Source organism: Arachis duranensis, chromosome 9 (assembly GCF_000817695.3).
Source record: "Arachis duranensis cultivar V14167 chromosome 9, aradu.V14167.gnm2.J7QH, whole genome shotgun sequence".
Taxonomy (NCBI): Eukaryota; Viridiplantae; Streptophyta; class Magnoliopsida; order Fabales; family Fabaceae; genus Arachis; species Arachis duranensis.
Genome location: NC_029780.3, coordinates 74,052,170 through 74,059,601, shown reverse-complemented (window position 1 = coordinate 74,059,601; position 7,432 = coordinate 74,052,170). Strand labels below are relative to the sequence as shown.

The window sequence follows — 7,432 nt, the reverse complement described above, 5'->3', positions numbered from 1 at the left end:
ATGATCCGTGCTTCTTCATTTGCAATCAAGCAATTTCGATCAGGAATGCTCCTTACAAACTGTACACTAGAAAGTATAGCAAAAAAGTGGAAAGATAGATTTCTTGGTCATGTTCACCTAGTAACCGGATCAAATTGAATTCTGATGGTGCTTTGTGCGGAAACCCAGGGGCGGCATCATGTGGAGGACTCTTATCGGATGAGATGGGGAGTTGGATTGTTGGATACTGCTCAAACTTCGGTGTCTGTTCAGCTTTCCAAGCAGAGATATGGGACTTGTGTACACGGGTTGAAAACAATCTGGGAGTTGGGAGTCAGGAGCCTTATTATAGATCTGGATTTAAAAGCGCTTGTGGATATTATTACTAAAAGAAATACAAAAAATCACTCCAGTAATTTGATCAGAATTATCTCTATGTGGTTGAAAAAGAACGGGCAAGTTAGAGTAAGTCATACTTATAGAGAAGGAAACAAAACTGCTGATTTTTTAGCTAGAGAATGATTAAAGTATAACCTAGGTTTCAATTTTGTTGATGTGCCACTGGCACCTTTGAGACAAATTTTTTTTTATGATTGTAGAGGGAATTTCTTACCCTGGTTAATTAGTGTCTTGTAATTTTAGGCTTTAGCCCCGTTTAAATAAAAATTTTTTTACCTAATTGATTTAGTTTTAGGAATTTAATTCTAATATACCGTGTAAAATAATTTTATATATAATTAATTATGTAATTTTACGTTAGCAAAAATAATTATTTTTTAAATTATTTTTGTGAATGTTAAAATGAGTATGATTAGATATATGTGTAAAATATTTTATACTGTCAATACATTAAAATTAAATTTTAGTATAAAACAAAAAATTGATTACAAAAAAGTAGACCAGAAAAAGAGGTAAAATAAGCCAAAATTAATAACCAATTGAATTGATCTAATCTTATATTAAAAATTTGATAAAACAATTTTTAAAAATAATTATTCCAAAAAATATAAGTTATAAAAATATATTATTTTATAATATTCTTTATAATTGATATTAATTGAATTTTTAAACTCTTAAATATTTAAGTTTACCGGTTTAATTATCAATATTTGGGATTTTATTCATAGTTTTAAAAATTGAATCGAACCGACCAGTTTAACTGGGTTAATCGAAAATCGATTATCAGACCAGTTCGATTAGTCTCAAAAACTGTTTGGCATAAAATCGATCAAAAAACCAGTCGAATCGATGGTTAATCGATACCAGAACCGGCTCGTTTTTTAAAAGATTTCTAACCCTCTTCAAACGGCGCCGTTTTAGATTTCTTAAAAAAATATATAAAAAAACCCTTAAATGCCTAAATCCCAGCATCCATTGCCATCTAAGCCCCATTCCTCTCTTATCTGAAACTGAGAGAACCCTAGCCCTCCAGAGTCCAGCCCCAGAAGAAGAGGGCGTCTTTGTTTGGTCTGTTTCCATCGTTGAGAGGCGGTGGAAAAAGCTCCGGCGCCACTCTAACCGTAGAGGTAAGCAGCGTTTTCGTTTTCTCTCTTCTTTAAAAAAAAGAATCAATTGGTTCTTATTTTCCCCTATTTTTGCATTATCTGAGTTTGGGAAATCGGTTTGCTCTGTTAGTAAGGTTAGGTTTTTGTTCTTTTTTCTTTTTGTGTATATTGATCATTGTCCCTGGTTTTGCATTTTGGTTGAAAGGTCGGTGTTCTCTTCAGGTGATTTATAAGATTAGAGGTTTTGATCCTTGTTTTATTGACGCACCTCTTGTGCGTATCATTTGTGGACTAACATGGGATTTTATAACATTGTTGACTAGTGCATTGTCTCTACCTCTTGTTTTGAGTTTCTTTTCACATTTCAGAATTGAGTTGTGATAAATGGAATTGAAAATGATTTTTAAAGTTAGTTGTGACTTGTATTTTTGGTTTAGGGTTTTGATGATTATTAAACTACTTCCGAAAGAATACAATTAAGTATTGTTTTAGTCTCTAAATTAGCAACTTTATGTTCAGTGAAAACTGGGACGCACTTGTGTGTTTGTGGATGGATATTAAGTCTATTGACCACGGATGTGTTGGTTTAAAATTCATCAGGTAATCTGCATTATGCAATTTGTGCTTTATAATGTGTGATAGTAGTATGACCTGCGGTGGAATTATTATATACATGACCTCTATAAATCCTTTTCAAAATGAGTGAATGAAAGAAAGTAGGTTTGTTAGTCTTTGTTTCTCATTTTAGATTTTTTTTATATTTTTTATTTTAGTACTTAATTTTAGGGTGTTTAGTATTTTTATTAGAATCTTTTTTTTTATATAAATTCTATGTGTGTTTGGGTACATTTTTTAAAGTATTTTTATTAAAAAAAGGGCAAAAAAGTACTATATTAATATTTTTTAATAGAATTTCTTGTCAACAGGTTTACGCGTGTTGCAAGCAACTTTGAACAAACTCTTGGCCACCAGCTAATTTATTGTAGACTCTTGGCCACCAGCTAATTTACCAGCTAATTTATTATAGAGTATTCTTTCTTTCATTGTCTGTTAATGAAGTATTCTTATTAGGCATATGAGTTTTGTTTTTTTTAAATTAAACACATGAGTGAATGCTGAATAGGACAACTACTAATATACAAGGATTTTGTATGGTATATTTCACAAGTATTTGTTCTGATTTCAAACATAACTAATGCATTGCTGTGAGAAGTATATATTCAATGATTTTAAAATATTCAACATACAAGTGGTATATTTCACATATCACTTTTACTATCTTTGTTGATCTACTACGTCCTAAAGTAATACTTAAATTTCAATTTGATTAAGTTCTAGTAATTAGTTATTTAAGTTTTTATGATCTTGTTTTTTTAGAATTTTTCATAATGTTATTAACATGATTCTTAGACATATTTTTAGATTTTATATAGACTCTAAAGATAAGAACATAAGCCTTCTCAATTATTTCTTTGGCTTACGTAAGTTTTATATTTGATATTTATCAGATATGGATACTTTATCAAGCCACTTTTGATGGAGCTAATCATGAAGTAGCTGATGTCATAAAATGTCGTTCGTGATCCTATTTTTTGTTTTAGCTAATCGGTACTTTTTCTCTTTATTATAATTATTTGTTAGTTTTCAAGATTTTTTTCATAAAATTTTTTAAAATCTTAATTATTACTTTTTAAATTAATTTTCAAATAATTAAGAATTCGATAGATTAAAAATGTATCAATTAAACATTTTCTCTTATATTACTTTTACATATTTTAAAAGACAAATCTATTAATCAATATATTTTTCACATTTTTTGTCTCTCATATGTTTAACTGATACATTTTTAATCTATCGAATTCTTAATTTTTTGAAAATTAATTTCTTTGAAAAGTAATAAACATTTTAAAAAGTTTTATGAGAAAAATCTTGAAAACAATAAATAATTATAGCAAAGAGATAAAAAGTATCCGATCAGCTAATCCAAAAATAGGATCACTAATGGCATCTTCTCCTTACTCTTGAAGTATGACATCAGTTATCTGCATGATTAGCTCCATTAAAAGGTGGTTCGGTAAAGTATTCATATGTGACAAATATAAAACTTAAGTAAGTCAAAAAGAAAAGATTGAAAAGGTTTATGTTCTTGTTCTTTAGAGTTTATATGGAGTCTAAAGATATGTCTAAGAATCATGTTAAAGATCATAAAAATTTAAATAACTTATAAGTAGAACTTAATCAAATTGAAATTAAGTGACACTTTAAGATGTTGTAGATTAATAAAGATAGCAAAAGTGATATGTGAAATATACTACTTGTATGTTGAATATTTTAAGATCACTGATTATATACTTCTCATTACAATACAATACATTAATTATGTTTAAAATTAGAACAAATATTTGCGGAACATACCATACAAAATCCTTGTATATTAGTAATTATCCTACACAGCATTTATTTTGTATTTGATTTAAAAACAGAAACAAGACTCATATGCCTAATGGTAAACACAGCATGCTTCATTACCAGACAATGAAAGAAATAGAATACTCTACAATAGATTACCTGGTGGCTCGACGGAAGGAGGGTTTTTTGCCGTTGTGCCTAGCACCTGCTTTATTCGATATTCTTGGCCTTTCCATTGTTGTTGCTATGGTTGGTTTTGAGGGATTTTCTTAGTTGTTACGCTTTTGTTAGTTGATTTATAGCTCACGTTGTTGATCCCACTTCTGCTTTCTTAGGCCGAGGTTTATGGTCCGCGTCATAGCCTCCAAGCTTGGCATGGTTAAAGGAAAAAGTAAATAGGTCATGCTTTGAACTTACCTCGGCCCAAATTTGTTAATCGTACAGCATGGTCGCCAAGCCCCCAAGGTTAGCCTGTTTCCGATGCTTTGAAAAATTGCTGGTAGTTACTTTTGTTTTGCATTCCTCATCGTGGCTCCTCGTTTCCTGCATTCATTATCATTTAGTGGACATGACTCTTGGCGCACTTCTTTGGACACCCTTATCCGTCAGTTAGATAAATGCATTTTAAATTTTGAACGGCTATGATTAAAAAAGGATGGTTGGATCAACCGTTTTAATGTTAAAGTGCATTTGCTTTTCTCCAAATCAAACTTAGTGAGATTCTTTTGGAAACTGTAATTCCTTCAATCCCTCCAAAAATGAATAAGAAAGGTTAGTGCATGTCACTTCGTTAATGTGTTTGTCTCTTTTCATTATCTCTACTTGATGTTGTTTCATATAGCTTCTGCTTTTGAGAATGGAGAAACCCCAGGTTAAGGTTGCTGATAATGATTCGTATAGCTGGGTAGATAAGAGTGTTAAGTCTTATGTGTCTTGTTTTGATGATGTTAAATCGGTTAAAGTTCTTGGGTCAGACGTTTGGGTCAGTGAGGGTAGGGGGTTAAGATAGAGATGCTGCTGCGTGGGAGGGATGATCGTGTTTGTGAGAAGTTGTTTGATTGGCCATATTTTTACATGTATAGTTATCTGCTTACAGAGTTAGGTGTGCGGTTCCCCTTTTCGGAGTTCTAATGTGCTGTGCTGTTTTGGTTAAAGTGTATTCCCTCATAGTTGCATCCTAACTCATGGGGGTTTGTCAGAGTGTTTGAGGTTTTAATGGAGGTTCTAGAACATCTATCGTCTCTTAGAGTGTTCTTTTCTTTGTTTCAAGCCAAAGGGGTCAGGAGAGGGTTGTGGGTGAATTTAAGTAGCCACCTTGGTGGGTCAGTGTTTGCTCTGTATAAGTCATCATATAAGGACTTCAAGAAAATGTTTGTTAAGGTTAGGAATGTTCTGGACTAGTTTCTGTTTTATTTGAATGAAACTTTAGAGGAGAGGTTTCCCATCTCTTGGTGTCCTGAACCTACTCAAGTCCTAAATGTTGAAGATAGACTTCCTAGTGACAATGTTATGTTAGAACTTTTAGTAACTGAAATGCAATCTTGGGAGTTGTTATCCGTTGTAGAGTTGTTGAAGTGGGATACAGATGAGCAAGCCATGTTGGATTACATAGGTAACGTATAACAGGATTGATAGTTTTTAAATGTTACTGACATGTGCTTCGTATCTGGCTAACACTATTTTGTGATGTTTGATGCAGGAGAGAAAGCGCCTACCATAACTACAGCTGGGTTGAAGTCATTTTTCAATCAAAGGAAGAAAATTGAAAAAGAGAGGTCGACAAAGAGACTGCGGCTGGTGTGGTGCAGTCCGAGTTTAAGTCTAGAGGAAAAAGCAAAAGAGGTGCATCGACTAAGGCCAATGATTTGGTTGTTGATTTGAAAGATGATGATGATGTGAATTTGGAATTGGTGGAATCAACTTATGAGTCATAGAAGGGACTTCACGGGTATATGGTGGATAATCATGCTAAATCGCTGTGGAGTAAATTGTTCCCCTTTATGACCTTATCCGATCAGTTTGGTCAGTTCCCAGCCAATGTTGAGATTATCAACAAGGTTGGTCCTGCTGGAGTCATTCATTCCTTGCAGGTAACGTAAATAGCCATTAACTATTATCATTTCTATTATTATCTTGCTTCGTTGTGTGTGATTTGTTATTGTTTGTAGGTAATTGGGGCACGCTTTGTGTCTATTGGACGGACACGAGATTGCATTTGATGCGGAGAAGAAAAATTTTGCTATGGTTGCTGAGCTGACCAAAATTGTTGAGGATAAAGAGATGAGGGTGAAGGAGCTGTCCTTCTCTTTGAAGGCTAAGAACTCAAGTGGAAAATGCGAGGAGTCAACATCAGTTAATGGAGAAAGAAATAAGTGACTTGAAATCACAAAAGGGTCAATTGGTTTCTCGCTTAGGTGAATTGGAGACTGAGGTATACGAGTCCTTTGCACAAGGGTTTGAACGATCTGTGGCATAGGTTAGGGCTTTATTCTCTGATGTTGATGTAGAGAAATTGGACACGACAACAGTTATTATTGATGGGAAGCTGGTTGATGACGAGGTGTTGGTTGAAGAAAAAGGAGAAAGCTCCAGCATTGGAGAGAAGGATAATTGAACTTGTAATAGTAAGGACTTTTCCTTTTGTTTTGAATTTTGAACTTGTTGGAATTTGATCCCGATTTGACTTCATCGGTTTGTTTATTTTGCTTAACTTTTTCAGAGTATGAAGCTTGGCTCATGTTTGTTTCATTCACTGGTTGGGTAATGTTTAAAATAGACGATAGATTTGAACTATAGAACTGGTTCAGAAATTTGCATTCGATTTGCAAGAAAATGTCAAAAGTACAAAGTTTGCAATTGGCGTCCGACCTCGTTAAAACCTTTCCCGAGTAAAAACCCAGTGTGCAAAAAAAGAGTACCATCATGTGCCATGTTGAGCCTAAGTTATGTACAACCTTAGTGATGAAACGTTCCATGTTCCTGAGACTGGGTCTCCCTTCAGTATTTGTAATAAGTAAGCCCCCATTCCTAGTATTACAAGGTTTCCTTCTTGGAAAAATCGTGGAATCACCCTCTTATTATATCTTTGCTGCATCAATTGTTGTATCGTCTTTTGTTTTAGGGATGCTTCATCTCTATATTCCTCTGTCATGTCGAGCTCGATTGTCCGTGCTTGATAATTGGCATCATGTATATGGAGATTGACCTTTAATGTGGGATTGGCAATCTTTACTAGAATCATTGCTATTGCGCCATACACTAACCTAAAGGGAGTTTACCCCATGGCTGATGGAATTGTGGTGTTATAGCTCCATAACACCTTTGGTATTAGGTTTGCCCATTGTTCTTTTGCGTCATCGAGCTTTTTTTGCAGAGCTTGTAAGACAACTTGGTTGGCTGCCTCTGCCTGGCCATTTGTTTAGGGATGCTCTACTAAACTAAAATGATGTTTAATATGAAAATTTTGTTAAAAAGAAGCAAGATGAGCATTAGTGAATTGTCTTCCGCTATCGGAGATGATCTCACTTGGGATACCATAT

General features: G+C 33.7%; 1 long non-coding RNA gene across 4 annotated transcripts; it reads left to right on the top strand.

The window, feature by feature from the left end:
* The first annotated feature begins 1,422 nt into the window (after nt 1-1,422).
* LOC107465951 (uncharacterized) lies at nt 1,423-6,641 on the top strand. Of its 4 annotated transcripts, XR_008002670.1 has the most exons (7): nt 1,423-1,505; nt 2,004-2,084; nt 2,411-4,142; nt 4,229-5,505; nt 5,593-5,983; nt 6,062-6,517; nt 6,613-6,641. It is a non-coding gene; the product is annotated as an uncharacterized LOC107465951 (long non-coding RNA). The 4 variants fall into 4 exon arrangements; XR_008002669.1 differs by having other exon boundaries at nt 6,062-6,641; XR_001587553.3 differs by lacking the exon at nt 2,004-2,084 and having other exon boundaries at nt 6,062-6,641.
* Nucleotides 6,642-7,432: the final 791 nt, after the last annotated feature.